Genomic DNA, 17,152 nt, shown 5'->3' on the forward strand with positions numbered 1-17,152 from the left:
TCAATAGCATGTAATATTACAAATGACAATAGTATTTAATATCACGAAAATGATCAATTTTAGTTTTTCATACGAAATACCTTATCACTAAAATGTCCTATTCAAGTACTGAAAGGAGTTCAGTTCGGTAAATTTACACTGTGAAGTGCTACATAATGATCTACATTTTCCCCAAACGCCCTTTTATGTAACGAGTACAGTATGTGACTCCATTGACGGAGTTTTGGCGAGCGTTCAAAATCCTGCAGCACCTTGGCTGGAGTTCACGTCTGTGCCTCAAATAATCTTGCTTTAAGATCCAGTGACTGTCTGTAAAGTTGGCCAATAGAAGCTTGAAACAGCCGCCACTTCTTCTCTTTATTGGATCACACACACAGAGTTCTGTCCAACCGGATTCAGAAACGGGTGGATCTTTGCGAGCATGGAAGGTTGCTGCGCCTGTCTTTGTCCTGATTGGTTCAGGGGGCCTTCCAGACAGTGGGGGACCTTGAATTGCTGATTATTGCAGAGTAAGCAGTCTGGCTCTGCAGCAGCAAAAGCGGAGGTTTTGGCTTTGATCCAGCAACCATCAGAATTAGCTCATTGTTAAGAATATACAGCACATAGCCAGTCTACCAAAACCCAGTGTTTGAGAGGGAGACTTTTTCCAAGGCTGCACTCCTTTTTGGAGTGCAGTGATTTTTATTACAGCAGTCTGTCCCCCTTCTCTCCGCGTTTGCATTGCATATGTAGAGGTAAAGCAAGTGGAAGGGAGCGAGGGCTTTTGTCTGTAAGTATTAATGATTAGAAACACAAGAGTGTTACGCGTAATTATTGTTTTTGCTGCTGTTTTTCACAACTGTGGTTGCAGACGGTATTTCAGTTTTTGTTCTCGAAGTGAAATTTCTTTGTCATCTTTTTTTCAGTTCCTGCGAAATCTAGGTTGAATCTGTCACCTAGTTCCATTTCATTTTGGGAACCCTAGTTTTTCAAGTGAATGACTTCTTGCAGAGGGAATACTTTGCAAAAGTCACCACAAGGGCTAATAAAATGGAGCAAGGACTCTTTGTTCTTTTAGTGCTGCGAGGATGTCTGTAGTCTTGGTTTTAGGATACTGTTTAAATGTGTTTTTAAGCATGCTTTTCTTTTAAATGCGAGAATTTATTAAAATGATAATTGTTAACATTAATATTTAAACCTATAAACATTTGTGTAAAGCTTTACTTAAAAAAACAGTTCTAATCTTATATTCGTAAAAAGTATATATATATACCAATCACCCACAACGCTAGTAATTTGAATGTTTTATTAATATTACCGCTTACTGTACTTGGCTTCTGTTATGAACGGTGTCCTCAAACGACCGGTTCAGTATTATGCTTAGTACAAAATTGTTATTATTCTTCGGTTTTCTGTTTTTTTATAATGTACGATATGTATATCCGACGGTTTTCCAGCTTTCCCATATATAAATAATGTTTTTACTTTGTACAGATAGTACCTTACTGCAGGGATTGCTTTGTCCTAAATTTAGACACAAAGACCGATGAAGTCATGCATTGCCTCGGTTTTGACCAATCACGTATACTGCACATTTAAACCCACATCAAAAGACTTAAGACCAAGGCTCCTCGAGTGTGCTGGGAAAGCTAGTGTATGAGACTTATGGAAATTATTTTTTGTAAAAATACGCTGCCGACTCCTTTGTCTTCTAGTGTGCTCACCTTCGAGGTTGGAAGGAGGAGGCACCGCAGTTCTAGAACTGCTTCTGGAAAATAAAATCATGGTAAGAGTAATGTATTTTTAAAGGTATGCCGATTAGTGATTTACTCATATCGTTTTGCCATGGAAAAAGAACAAACTACCTTGGAGATTTTACCAGTGTATCTTTTCGTAATTTCAATACCGCACATCTGCACAATTTAGGAGGCCTTTTTAATGCTGTACAATAAAGAAAATGTTAATGCAATGACGATTTGGACATTGAAACAGCCTCACTAGATCATATGCATGCACAACAGTAATAGCTTAAGAGGTTTATAAAAACTAAAGCTATTTAAAACACTTTAAATGTCTGGAAGGTAAGTATGCATGCAATGTTTTATGTTAAATGTATGTAATGTCATTAATCCCAAATGAGAACTACAGTTTTTTTGTACATGATAGAGCAGTATATTAGTATTATTATTTGTAAAATTGTGGCTTTTGTGGGTGACTGCTGTGCAGCTCTTTAATTTAGAAATGCATAAAGACCATTTATTCTCTGGGAACAGATACTTAGCTCAGTGAAGCCAGAGCAGGTATACCGTTTCTTATTGAGGACAAAGTGTGTTTGGGTAGTTATGGCTTGTGTGCCAAGGTATTCAATGACAAGAAGTATTCAAGAAATGCTTTCAGGCAGGTAATGGTAAAACCTGAGTTAAAACTGATATTCGATTGTTTCTCGATTTTTTTGCTAACTTTAAATTGTTAATAGTTTTTTTAATTATCCTTAATAAGAAAATAGAGGTTTCTCACAGGGTGCTTGACATATATTTCACTTTAAAGAACTTTTCCACTAAAACCAGTTAAACTGTGGATGACATTAGCTAATGGGTACCTTACATGTTTCCATTTGCCTCCTGGATTGCAGGCAGTAGACATGGAGCAGAGTTGTAAGCAAAGAATAAATGAATAATTGTACTCAGATTTGAGGGGGATGTGGAAAATAAATTTCTTGCGGTAGATGGTTGACTGAAATTAAATTACCAGCTCTAGTTGTTGCAAAATGTTTTAGCCAGTAATAAAGAAAAAAAGGTACCAACTGAAAATGAATATCCTTAATCAAAAGTCTTTAGTTAATTTGAATGGACTTTTTCCAATTAATAATGCCTATTTGCAACACAAATAGTTTCAGTTTCCTGCAAGAGTGGCATAAATTAGTATGAAATCTCACTGAAATAAATTTTATGATGTTCTTTTAAAGGTTAGTGCATTTACAGTGAACAACAGGAGGCACTCATTTACACAAAGTGTTGTGGAGGTCTGCAAATTATACCTAGCCATAGCATTATTTTCCAAGCCAGTACCATGGCTTAATTCAAGACACAGTTGGATGAGATCCCAGGATCAATTAAAAACGTGCAAGCTAGATGGGCCAAATGGTTTCCTCTTGTTTTCAGACTTTGTTGTGTTCTTACATTCACAATGAAATATGTATGTTAATTAATCTAATGTATTGGATTTAGAGTGGAAACTGAAAATATCCATGGTTCCATGTAATATTAATTAGTATCTTATTATTGGTGCCAAAATAATTGTTTACTTTTATACAATATTAATAAATTGTAACGTGCTGAAAACCTTAAATGTTTAGTTATAGTCAGCTGTACCATATTCTATATTCATTGCAGTGTGCCTCACATTGCAGCAATTACAGCAGTGTCTCAGGGGAGTAGGGCCTTAAATCCCATAGTTGTAACTCTGTATATAATTATCCTATGTAACTGAATAATGATAATCACTTTTTATACTTGAAGGCACATACTCTCATTTTTGTTTAAAAATACTTGTTCCCTTGACCATAACCTTCCCCCTTCCCACTCCAGCAAGAACAAGTCTTCACTGAAACAATTTGATCATCTCGAAGTATGTATATTTGCTTTCTTGTCACATTTACCTGTGGGCTGTCAGTTTAAAAGTTGTTAAGATGGAATTTCTGTCTTAACATGAAAAAATCTGATTCTTTGCAGGTCAACTAGGATTGCAAGTGAGGGTGGGGATACTTTAATTTGTCATTTTAGATATGTAGACCAGTCACTCTGTTACAAAGTGACACGGTTTCAGTTGTCAACTGCATCTGTTTGCTTCTCCATCTCTTTTTCTACAGTTACTTTGGAGTTTTGAGTTGTATTCCCTCTTTTTTATGCTTTCATATTTGAATTCCTAAGTTTAAGACGGGTAAATGTCTAGCTCTTGTGCCATTCTGTTCTTATTATTGCTGGTATGATTTCTTGTTTCCTTTGTTTCACATTAGTTGTATTCCTTTTTGTATATGAGCAGAAGAACTTCATCATACTTATAACAGTCTTATCACTAACCACCTTCCCCAAAGAAAAATATTCTCCATTTCCTCATTTGTCGCCTTGTCCAGTGTCTCATTTTGCAAATAACTTTAACACTACATATTGTGCAGTGCCACTACCGTCAGTAGTACAGTAATTATGTCACTTCTGCTTTAGTCAGCACTTTCAAGTGAGTGCCAGTGCAGATGTTAGAGTGTTACTTGCAGTTCTCAGTAGTGACCCGGCTTGCTGTGAAGTTTTGAAGAAAGATTCTATATCAGATATTCTCCAAGCAATACTTGTGTAACTCTTAATCCTTCACAATTGCAAATGAAAAATAAAATGAAAGCTAAAATGCATTTCTTTGTAACCCATGGGGGAAGGTTCTCCTCATAACTGTTTCTTGAGGCATTTATGAGCCTATTGGCTGAATTGATTTATGTAATATCTGTACCACCCTGTGAGCTCTCTGAACTCATAGAAGTCAATTGGATATTGAAATTTAGAACATCACTTATCACTGTTTCCCCTTATGAAAAAATGTGTATTACTGACTTCATACTCTAAAGAGAATGAAACAACACAGCAGTCTGCATAATGCAAATATAGTAAGTTCAATTAAGCCATGTTCTACTCAAAAAGGGTATGTTAAGGCCTCAGACTTAAATTTATTTCCATCTTGAATGGAAAATATCCCTCTGATTTATTATTTATTTCTCTTGGTTATTTCTGCCAGAATTCAATGTGCTTTTTCCATTCAGCCCAAACTGAAGGGGACCTGGTGTTGGAAGTTGCCTTCAGTAGAAAACGTGCAATAATAAATATCTTTCAATAGTTATGTTTTCCTGCTCACCTATGACTAATTTATGTTCTGATACATTTTAAATTAAACATACCCCTGTAATGTAAATGTCTTGATAGATTCTGTCTGTAGTTTCTACACTCCATACACTGTATGAGTACTAGTTCACATATTTATCAACTTATATGGATAATAAAAGGGAATGTTTTCAATAAAGATGTAATGTGCACCCCTATTTTTATGAGCAGTGCCACAGGATCTGAAATGAAAAGGCAGTCAGGCGCTCAGTTTACCGTTTCAAAAGGACACTACCTCCTACAGTGCGGCATCGAAAGTCACCATACTGAGGCATTTGTTTAAAAATTCTCCGTCATTACCACCAGTTCCAACCTTTGGGATCTGATGAGAACTGACTGTTTCAAGTCAGAGTATTTTAAAAGTTTGAGGTGGCCACAAATGTAAAAGAACATGTTTGAAGAAATCCCTTTAGTTGATGAAATATTTCAAACTATCAGTTATAACAACAGTATGGTTGATCAAATGTTACCTAATTATTTTTCAGTAATCTTCATTCATACAGTTGATAACTTTGCATTTATGTTAGTGACATAGTTTTCACATGTTCATTTGTGTTTTAATACCATTGTAATACCATTATCGGTCTATACAGGTCCTCTTTTTTTAGGGGCTTCTGCTCCGATACAGCAGAGCAAATAACCACTTTTTTGGATCTGTTGCTTTAGTTGGAGCTCACTAAGTTTGGAGTGGTTGCAAGACTTTAAGGATGACCTTCATTATCTGTTAACTTGGATCTAATTCAGACTCTAGTTGCGAAGGTGAAACAGATGGGTTCAAAGCAGGTGGCAGGCCTGCTGTAATGGCCATATGCATTTAATTTTAAAGCTCCAAGAAAGGTGAGCCCTTGTACTGTCTGATGAGATATCTTAGCTGAAGCTAATGAGAATGTTTACAAAGATAATTTACATTTTTCATTATATGCTTATTAATTGTTTTATTTCTTTATAACTTTGAGCTGAAGTGAAATTTTCAAACCCTTACCCTAACTTTTTACAAATGAAGGATTAGGATATCACCAAGCAGTAAATCTACCTGCTAATATTTGTGTTCTGGGCACTAAAAAATAAAATGATGTCCTACCGTGTGTAGCTCTGCCTATTAAAACACTTCTACATTCCTTAGTATGTGGCTTTGTGTGCTTCGTTTATTTTTAAACCTGCATCTTAGAACTCCTATTTCATCAGCCTGCTGTTAAAAATACAGCATGTGGCTACTGTCTGAGTCAGCAAATGAGGGAGGCATAATGACACTTCACAGTTATAAAAAAAGTATATTGCAAGTTATGCATTGATGGATAATGTACAGGAGCAAACATACTTGGCCTCAGAAGATCTTAAATGTTTTTAACTAAATCAAAACTTCAAATGTGTAGCTTTGAAGGCACACTTGATTTATTTTAGAAATTAATTATGCTGTACCTTACTGTGGTTCTTAAATGTATTAATCTCATGGTATTTTCCACCATATAAAATTCTCTGCCACACAACTGAAGTGCCACAAAATTAATTCTCTCAATTTTCCTGTCTGAAATGTGACTGAGAATGACATGCCATTAGCAAATGTGAGTTTTCTACCTGTGATGTTGGAAGACCTATAAAGTCTATAAGGAAAGTGTTTCCTGACAGTGTAGTTTTCATGCAGACTGACCAGTGTTTTGTCAGTGGTGGTGTGCAGATATTCTAAGACATGTAACTTGGATGTCAGTCCCAACACTAGAAGAAATGAGGCAGGTATAATAATTTATGTACAATTGATAAACACAGCTTTTTCAGAATTATAGTTTGAAAGTAAATTGTATTTTAAGTGGCAGTAGCAAGTTCTTGTAATACTGGGGAGCATCAGTATTACTCATTCCCTACCCTCTTGGATTAGTTGTGACATGTTTTGTGTTGGCTGTGTCTGACATATACATGGTATAAACTGTGATACCCACCTCAAGCATCCTTTTATCATTGTTTGCACTGAATTGTGTGAAGGGTTACTTATTGAAGTCCTGGATACCATATTCACTCATTCACATACGATTGTAGCAAATATCTTCCACTCTTCACTTCAGGTTACTTAGCACATTTTACTTATTTTGCCTTTTTAGAAATTCATTTTCCTGTCCAGTCCCTTTAATGTGTATACAGTATGACTAAAGTTGCATATTTTAAACCTGTTTTTTGTTTTTAAAACAGTTTTGCAAATGAACATGGGAAACAGCTTTGTATGGAAACCCTTTTAAAGCCTTTCATAAACAAAGTATAATGCAGCATCTTCAGTATTCAACTGTAAGCATTCAGACATGGTAAAATAAGTCATACTTTTTTCTCTCAATATGTTCATCACACGTTCGCAGTTAGCATTTGTTTTCCTCTAGAGAAATTTCCCTTTAAGTGAAAGATGAACTATAGAAGGGAAAATCTGAACTGCTTTAAATCATTCATGTACAGTATGACGTTGTGTGATTTCCCTCAGTGATGAGGCAGCTTTTACGTGAAGATCTCTGCTACAAGACTGTAAAAACTCCGCTAACATCACAGTGACAAATGGTAAATGACTGGATCGTTAAAACTTGGTTTGTAAAACAATACTTTTGACTTTTGACAATCTTGCCATGACATAGACTATGAACTCTCTCACTCTGTGGAATAGAGTAATTAAAAAATATGGTGACCGTACATTGACTACAAAAAATGTTCTACTTAGCTTGCCAGTACTGAAAAAGAAACTAATAATGTTTGTAATGGCCCTTATTTTATGTAGTGCTTTTAATGTTACATTTCACATACTGTATGCTGCTTGCATTTAATAGACTCTGTCCTAGTTAGAATTGCCTTCAGATAGTAAAAACAACCAAAGAACAAAGTCCTTACGTACAAAGAATTCAGTCATTGTAAAATTACATAATTACACTTGGCATAACAGGGTTTAAATTTCAGAATCCAAACATTGATCCTATGAGGTGATGGAAATAGCCCTAGTTCAGATACAGTAGATGCTGCTTATGGAATTGCAGATCAAATGAGCTAATAAAGTGCATTGTGTGGCATTTTAACCAGTGAATTAGAACAAAATAAATATTATACATTTTAAAAACCAAGTTAAGAAATGGAAAAGCAAAATGACGAAACCTGTCAGATATTTGATGTATTTTTACATTTTTACCTAAGTTTACGGTTTCCATCTCTTTGTTATACACAATAACAGGAATCTAGAATAGCCAATTGTGTGTTTTTCACATCTCTGTACAAAGGATTTAGCGCCGACTGGAGAAGAAAATCACAAGTATCCTGAAAGCTGCAGGGGTCATTATATAGCGTATACAGTATATAGCATATATACTATATAGTGTCGGATATTGATCATCTTCATGATAAATTACTTATAAAATCAGTAAAATTTAAATCTTACAGGTTTGTTTACTGTTTTGTAAATACTAGGATCAACACCTTTCTTGGATATCATAACATGTAATTGTAATAGCAATCTTTCATCCTTTTAACCAGGTTGTCAACTGCAGAATTTGTTTCACACCCAACTGTTATTCTGTTTTAGATTTGTGATTGTGTTTTGTACGATACCAGGTGGATAGATGAAACTGTAGTATGTTGACTGACTTTTGTGTTAGTGTGAGATGCTTATATGTTATATGAAGGGGAAAACTACACATTTTAATGGAGAACTCTTCATTTGTTCATCAACAAATTGCATGAATTTCATAAGAATTAGATGTTTTTTTAGCCATTATACGATGCAGTACAATACATTATTGTCTGATTTTCCAGAAATATGTTTTGCATCCCAACAGATGTTTTACACACAGAGAAATGTAGAAGAACAGTACAAATAAACATTACATTAAAATTAAATAGAACATTACATAAAAGACATCAACCCTTACATAGTAATTACACATCACTCCTACAGAAACCCACATGGCTACTTCAGAACCTATAAATCTACTCCCCCCACAGTCCCTCTGTAATTGCACATTACCCCTTTGCTATAATGTGAAAGGGCTAAGCACATTGTGCACCGAATATGTGGCTTATTATAAGGTTTAATCCTTATTTTTTACAACCTATTGCAGACACCAGCTTCAACATGTCACTGAAACCAGCAACAATGATGGAAGTTTTCAAGAGGTACGTATCATTTGCCTGTTTTCATACAAGTCAGTAAAAAAAGAACGGGGCTGCTACCCTTCAAGAATACCAACATAGAAGAATAAAACCCTCAAATGGATAAATTGCAGAGTACACTCCACTATGTTCATGGTCATTCATCTACTTCAGACAAGTGCAAGCTGCCACTATAAATTGAGTAATTGCATATACAGTGCCTTGCAAAAGCATTCACCTCTTTCAATGAATTACAAACTATATATTTTAAAAAGTGAATCTTTTTTAATTAGAACTTGAATGCTCACAGAACATAAATTGAATGCTTTTATCTGTGAAAAGTCAGTAAAAACAACAATTAAGAACTGGAATCTTTTGATTAGATACATCTTCACTTTGTTGTAGGAAAACCTGAGTCATTTCAGCTACACAGAATTATTTTGAAAAGTGAATAGACTGTCCATGCAGTCTTGACAGTTCACATGATTTCAGAATAAATGAACCTGTCTCTGTAAGATACCTCAGTCAGTAAATGCTCAGACAGCTTGGCCATAAAGTGTAGAAAGGGATCAAGTGCAATGTAAACAAAACCTTCAAAGACCTTGAATATTTATTTCAGTATAGTAAAGATAATCATTAAAAAGTGTGTGTAGTATCACAGTGTCTTAGATCATGCTGTTTCTCCAGATTGAGACACCACAAACTTTTACTAGTGAGGGTGGCCACTGTGAGGCCACTTTTAAAGAAGTTAAGGCATTCAGTGACTGAGCTAAGCAAAAGGTGTGAAACCATGCATTGATTTTACAACAAAGCATTTAAGTGTTACAGTTCAGGTGGGTAGCTGCGTCAGCATGCGTAGGCTGCAAAGGAACAAGTAATAGGTTTATTCCATGCTGAAAAAAAGAAGAAAGAGAACACAACGTTTCGGCCGTGGAGCCTTCTTCAGGTGTCACTGTAGAACACTGTTCATTTAAGTGTTACTGTATACATGTGGCAAAAGGTTTTGTGGTCAAGAAAAATGAAGCCAAGTTGGATATTTCTGGTATAATTGTAAAACTTGACATGTGGCACAAACCTAACAGCACATCACACTGCTTGCACAGTCCCTACATCAAGTGGTGGTCATGGCAGCATTATGTTATGGGTCTGCTTCTCATCCACAGGGACTGGGAAGTTTGCCAAGTCTGAGGGGGAAAGAGGGATCAGCAAAGTACAGGAAAATCTTAGACGAAAAACTGTTTCACTATGTTTATGACCTAAAACTGGGATGCAAATTCACTTGAATATGATGGAATACATGCGTCAAGACTTGAAAAAATTGCTGTCCATCAACAATTCCTACCAACTTCACAGAGCTTGAGCAAGTTTTCAATGACGAATTGATTAAATTTGCACCTTCTAAGTCTGCGATGTTGGTGCTTAACCAACAGAACCGGCAGCTGTAATTGCAGTAAAATGCGCTTGAACTCCCAGGTGAATACTTCAATACATACTCTGAATCTTTATTCTAAATGTACATTTAGTGTAAAAGGAATTGATTCTGGTGTACTTGGTGCTGCAAAAATATTCTAAATATACCATACACAGACAGTAGTAGACATCATTAAGATGTTGCACACATAACTAGGAGTTCTAGTTATTCCTGCCTGCTTCTTTGTTCTGGAAATGAACGAATCGTCACCAGAGAGCAGATTATAGTTCAACACACCTCAGGACCCCAATGCAGTCAGCATCTTTGAAGTTTTTGCTGACATTTTAAGTTCTTTCAACCATAAAAGTGTTCAGTTTGAGCATTCAGTTTTGTTTACAATATTCTTGTGCATGCATCATCTATAATTCAGAAACATTAGGACAACACTTTGGCACAGTGGTAAGTATTGGTGCCTTGGAGTGCTAAGGCCTTTGGTTCAATACCAGGCCTGGGGTGCTGGATCTCGTGGGTTTCCTCCAACAATCCAAAATATACTGCTAAGTTAATTTAATTGGGTTCTGGGGAAAGCTGTTTCTAGGTGTAAGTGTGTGCCCTGCAATGGACTGGCATCCTGTCCAGGGTGTACCTTATCTTGCAACCATTGTTTTCCGGGACAGGCTCCTGCTCCCCCACAACTCTGAATTGGAAAAAACTTTAGAATTTTTAGGTTAGAAAATGGATGGATGGATAGATAGATATCATCGGAAGGGTGTGAATATGTTTGCAGGGAATTGCATAAGTAAAACAATTGTGCAACACAAAAGATAAAGAAATGCTTAATTTATTAGTCCTTAAATCGCTTAATTCAGAAAAAAAGACTTTATAATGTATGGCTAAATGGTTATAAATTAATATCCATTGGAAGAGTAATACGCTATAAGCTGTTATATTTATTTTTTTTACAATAATTGGTGAAACTTCACAAACATATATAATATGAATCTTCAAGTATTCGAGGCATTCATTACTACAGTAACCGACAGCGCACATATGTTCTTGCCATCTGTACCATAGTGCTATCAATCTGTCTATTCACCATGGGACATGAACTGCTGTGGGTGAGTGATTCCTTACATTGATGGAAAGTGTAGATGCAAACTGAAACTGCAAACTGCATTTGAATACCGGCTTCTTATTTGAATTGTTTGTTTAAGTATATCACCTGTGTTTTAAGGTAAGTTTTTAAATATTTGACAACAAAATAAACAAAAAACTCTGGAGCTGGAAAGACAAATTGTTACTTCAAAACCTGTCTACAAAAAATAATACAGTGATGGGTTTCTTTTTTAGGCCCTTAATACTTTCAATATAAAGTTAAGACAGTAACTTGGTTTTGACCCCTCTATTTCCCAGTGCCTCCAAGTCACACCCTTTCAGTTTTATTCCATAGGTTAATGTCGCCAATTGGTTAGGAGATTAAAACTTAAAGTAAGATAACAATTTGTTACTACAGGTGTCAAATTCTGAACATTTATATGGAAGTGGTCCTCAATTTTGGAATAATTTTGTATCTTTAGTTTCTTCAATAAGTAAAACAATTTGTTGCTACTTTTTTTCCGTGTAGGTTATAATAAAATATAAAATTTCATAGTATCAGGTTCTTTGGCGGGGAGATATTACCTATGAAACACATGGATTAACTGTGGCTGTTGTCCAAATTTCCCACAAAGCGCCAAAGTCTGGTAAGTCTTAGTTGGCTAGAGTCACTTACAGTATAAGCTGTACTGTAGAAAGCTTGTTTCTCTTTACCTGAAAAGGGTTTTAACTAAGAAGTGGGTTGTAGATTAGAAGCAGTTTATCCTCATGCTAACAGTGTAACATACTCTGTGATATGAACTTCCTTTGTGAGAGGAAAACTTATAATCACATGGCTTGTTATCTTTTGGTTACAAAGACAAAACAGTAATTCAAGAGGGAAATCTTTTTTGCAGCTGGATGCAGCTTCATGATATAATACTGCTTAGAGTTTGGCCCAGGACATTTCTAAATCTTCCAAACATCTTGCAATCAGGCATTCATCACAAATTAGTTTCAGACAAGAAAGTTGTCTTGCTAGTGACAGGGATCTTTATGAAGCTGGAGGAGAACTTAATGTGCTCTTTGTTGTTTCTTTCTTGGTTGATGGTCATAGGATACTTAACAGCTCCTTGAAGTTTAACTTTTAGTTTTGTGAGTGTTGAGAGATTTTTTTGCTGTTGTTTTAAAGATACAGCAGAGAATTCTAATCTGTATTTTACAACTTTAGTTATTTCTTTCTGAAAACTTCTAAATGGGTCAGGGCTATTGTTTGTTCTTTCCTGACATTTTAAGCATAATTGGATAACATTTCAGAACTTTCAGTGAACTCCAAAATCGTCAAAATAGTTTTTTTTATATAGTCAGGCAATTTGTATTTGGGATCAAATGAGATTAAAAAGAATGTTATGTTTATTATATTTGTATAGTTTTTGTGTAATTCCATCCAAACATTTCGTCATACTAGAATACAGATATACTTTGTGCTTAATGCGGCTATTTCAAGTGAACATAAGTATTCTTTATAAGTACATTTTCGAGTGTAAAAGTCAGTATTTCATTGCATGGTCCTCTGAGGCAATAATGACATTAAATCTGCAACCCATGGAGCTTTTCAAACCCTGTGTAATAATGTGAGAAGCACAGGCCAAAGCTTTTGCTGCAGCCACTTTAAATGTGTTGCCTTTTCTTGTGGTGCTGAGATTTCTGTCTCTTCATCTCTTCTGTATCTTCAGCGTATAAAATGCAGGCCTACTTGGGTTTTAATCTGGAGACTGACTTGAATGTTTCTCTTTGTACTTAATTACCCAACAGCAACCATCTGACCAACAAGACTTCTATCATCCTGTTGTCTAAAAAACGTTTATTCCTTCAAAATAAAGGGGGCCCGCATTATCAGTTTGGTCATTTGAGCAGTAGGATAGAATTGAACTAAATTAACTCTTGTGAAAACCTAAAATACTAAGAAAAGTATTTCTCATAAGAGATTCTTATTAATGTTGATCGTAGAAAACCCATTTTAGGCTTTAATGTATTACACTGCTGTTGGAATGCATTATTTGAGAACAGTTTTTTTTAGCTTTTAATAAAAGCATATTACTCTCCAAACAGTTACCTTAATACAGCTGTAAATAAGGTAAAAAGCATTTCTGAAATATTTTATAGAAAAATAATTCAAAAGAAAGATCATACTACTTTGAAGCTTCCTTATCTGCACTAATTTTGAATTTCTATTTCATATTTTTGGGGGTCAAATCTAAGAATAGTGCTAATCACCGAAGGCACTTTGGTTTCTTTGGAGGTTTTCTCTGTACATTTTATGCTTCATACCTTGTTCTTGTAGAACATAATATGATTTATTAAAGCTGTGGATAAAGCTTTGTCTTTGCTTGACAGGCAAAAAAACGTTGGTATTAAATTGAAAAAGACATGCATTGTATCACTGTACCTCAGAAATAATTGTATTTTTTTATGCCTTTTTCTTTGAAAGCATGTGTGGAAGACTAGGTTAGAATGGTTTTAAGCTTTCCTTATTACAATCACCAGATAGACAATTTAGTAAGAATATTTGTGGCCTTTTCTCCTTACTTTCACAATTATGCAAGTCTTCTTTATGTTACAAGACTAGGATCATGTCTCCAGAGGTTTATCTACTATTGCAGTCGAGAATGATTTTTTTCTTTTTGGATATTCAGAAAAAACTTAATACAAATTGTACTTGTACATGTTACTTTTTATTCATTATCAACACTAACTTAGGTATGGTATCTAAGGAACTGTTATGTTTTTAATTGCCTTTATGTAACAGTGTTTTTTTTTAAAAAAGATCTGCATTTCACTTGCTAATTCTGTTCCAAATAAAAATACTTGCCTAAATCCAAGTACCTACAGTATGTTGTCAAAAAAAGGTTTTGTTTAAAATTATACATTGATGTTAACTTTTCTCTGCTTATGTTTTTTTTTTGAAGGGATGACTCCAGGCTCCCCTCCCAGTTCAGGCCAAAGGGATGCAGTGCCACAAAAACATCATTCCTATCTCCCGGCGTAGAATGAATGCATTTGCTGTACTGAAAAAAAAACCACCACCACAAAAAACAACATACATATATATATATACTTATATATTACCTCCTCTTTTTCCAGAATCATGTATCTTCCATTTGTATTAATTCGGTGTGTGGGTATAGATGAGATCATAACAACTATGGGATATTTTCTTTAAATAATGTTTAGGTGTTTTTGGGACTCTAAGCCTTACTGATGTTGTATTTTTCAAGACATCAAATGACACAAAACAAATCAAGACAGACCTGCCAGACTTGAGCTACAACAATACCTATACTGTGAGTCCATGTTTACAAACACTACAGGTGGGCCTCGTGCCCTGTATCGTTGCAGCAGCATGTCTTCCACTTGGCCACTATACACATTTTAACAGCTCGGTATTTAACTCTATATTTGCATTCTTGACAGGAATTTACTGAGGCTGAGAGTCCCCATTCTCCATTTAGTCTGTATAAGCTTGTTAGTTTTGTTTTTATTGTTTTTGTTTACCTTTGCCAGTTTAAATCCATATGTTAGCCATGTACATTTTGATGTATAGAATTAGCTGTAGAAATGCATTGTTTCCTTGTGGTAAGTGATTGAGATGCTGCCACGGATTTGAGACACTGATGAATGGTGCTATTTTGGACTTTTAATCTGCTCCTTGGTAAGGTAGCTCTGATGGGTTAATTTTTTCATGTTCTGAGATGGTGTTGGTTCTTTGTTGTTTGGTTGTTGTAACTTGGTCTGGATTGACTTGTTTTTCTGTCGTTTTCTGTGTGGCTTTCTCATTCAGTACAGGACAAAGATTAAAATGAAAAATAAAGTATGATTTATATTGGACAGAGTTTTCTTGGAAGATTATGCTTGAAGTCAGTGCAGAGGGAGCAATCACAAAACTGCAATTTTTAAAATTATTTTACCTTTAAAAAAATGTGTGCAATTAAATGGATACATACAATGTCCCTAGCACATTTGGAGATTGTTAATCATTTTACCATACTGTAAAATTGGCTTTCACCAAATGAATTTATTTTCATTTTTTTAATAAACTTAAATAATGCATTTCCTGTTCAAAGCTATCCTTTTAACTACAGAGTTATCAAGATACATCTATTTTAATGATACTTTTAAAAGACGTGAGTCAACTGCTGATTTTAAGGCATATTTTACAGCTTTTTATTTTGCCCCTGGCAGCATTTATTGGCCTTTTCATAGTATCTGTGAAAATTTTAGCAAGAAAAAGGCTATGGGTTTGTATGTGATTCTGTTTGGTCCGGGAAGGAGGTGGGCTTCATGGTATGCAATTTGCCTACACCTGCTCCAGCATCAGTTTCATATCTGTGATCCTTAAATGAATCCTGGTCTTCTCGACATGTGAAACTTGAGAGCCAGAAAACTCTGAGCAAAATGCATTTTCCAGACAAGGCATACAGTATATACTGTATGTAGCTTGAATGATGGGACAATCCTTTCACTAGCCTCTTTTTAAATTCCTAACTATGCCAATATACTTGAATTATTTTGTACTTTTAGGGTGAAAACAGTTAAGGAACATCCAGACAAGTCTTGGACAAAATACCAAAAAGCTTAAACTTTTGCTACTAAAAAATGTCAAAGTATTTGCAGTTTTGTCTTTGCTTCCACTTAATTCATACTGTCTGCAGTTCTAATATGGTGACAGAGTGAAAGCCCACCTTAGTTACTCTACTCTTGTTTGTTCTTCCTTAAAGGTGCAAATCTTCCCAGCTTATTCTATTCTGTCCCAGTTTCTGATAGTTAACAACTGATGCATGCACTTTTCTTTATTTTCTCTGCAATTGTCTTTTTTTCTGTTAGATTAGGAATGCCAGCTGTTTTGTATATAGCCAGTGACTGTATTAGACAAATACAGCATTTGTATGTGGAGATATATCTGAAACTGTGTATGGCTGTTAATGCCAGCTTTTGTAATAATGTGATCTTTAATAATGCACTACAGGTACTATGTGTAATTTTTGGCTATTTTAGTAGTATTTCAATAAATATGCAAGCTCCTAGCTTGGTTCTGTTGAAATCTATTTTAATGACAAAAAGTGTAGATTACTTTTCTTTATAAACATTATGCTTTGTTTACACTTTTGTTTAAAAACCATCTGATGTCCTGAGTAAAAACCATTTAAGTCTACATAAATAAAGGGTAAATAAAAGCCCTTAATTTTTAAAAGTACTTTAAAAACAAGGAGGGCAATTGTAGAGTGCTAGTAAGGCTTCTTGTTTGTCCTGTGCATCAATTCAGCAATTACTTAGTCTAGACCATTTTTTTAAGAAAACAAAATATCAAAACATCTTTGTTTTTATTGTAACAGAATACTTTTGTGTAGTCTAATGTATAGCACTTAGTATGCTTTGTGCTACTAGATCATTTCTGAATATGGATAAAAAATGCTCATATGCTCTGATGTATGCCAACCTTACATCAACTATGCACCTGTTGTATCATGTGACAGTTAATATACTATGATACATTGAAATTCTGAATATATATTTACATGTCTTGTCAAATATTGCTTGTCCCAATTTTATTATTTGTTTATTGTAGAAAATCCACAAAAGAGTAGGAAAATCATGTGTA

General features: G+C 34.9%; 1 long non-coding RNA gene across 1 annotated transcript; it reads left to right on the forward strand.

Annotated features, from left to right (window-relative positions):
• The first annotated feature begins 479 nt into the window (after window positions 1-479).
• Window positions 480-16,598, forward strand: LOC107075780 (uncharacterized). Its single transcript, XR_001477263.2, has 4 exons — window positions 480-769; window positions 1,695-1,765; window positions 8,978-9,032; window positions 14,463-16,598. It is a non-coding gene; the product is annotated as an uncharacterized lncRNA (long non-coding RNA).
• Window positions 16,599-17,152: the final 554 nt, after the last annotated feature.

The sequence above is a fragment of the Lepisosteus oculatus genome, chromosome 3 (assembly GCF_040954835.1).
Source record: "Lepisosteus oculatus isolate fLepOcu1 chromosome 3, fLepOcu1.hap2, whole genome shotgun sequence".
Taxonomy (NCBI): domain Eukaryota; kingdom Metazoa; phylum Chordata; class Actinopteri; order Semionotiformes; family Lepisosteidae; genus Lepisosteus; species Lepisosteus oculatus.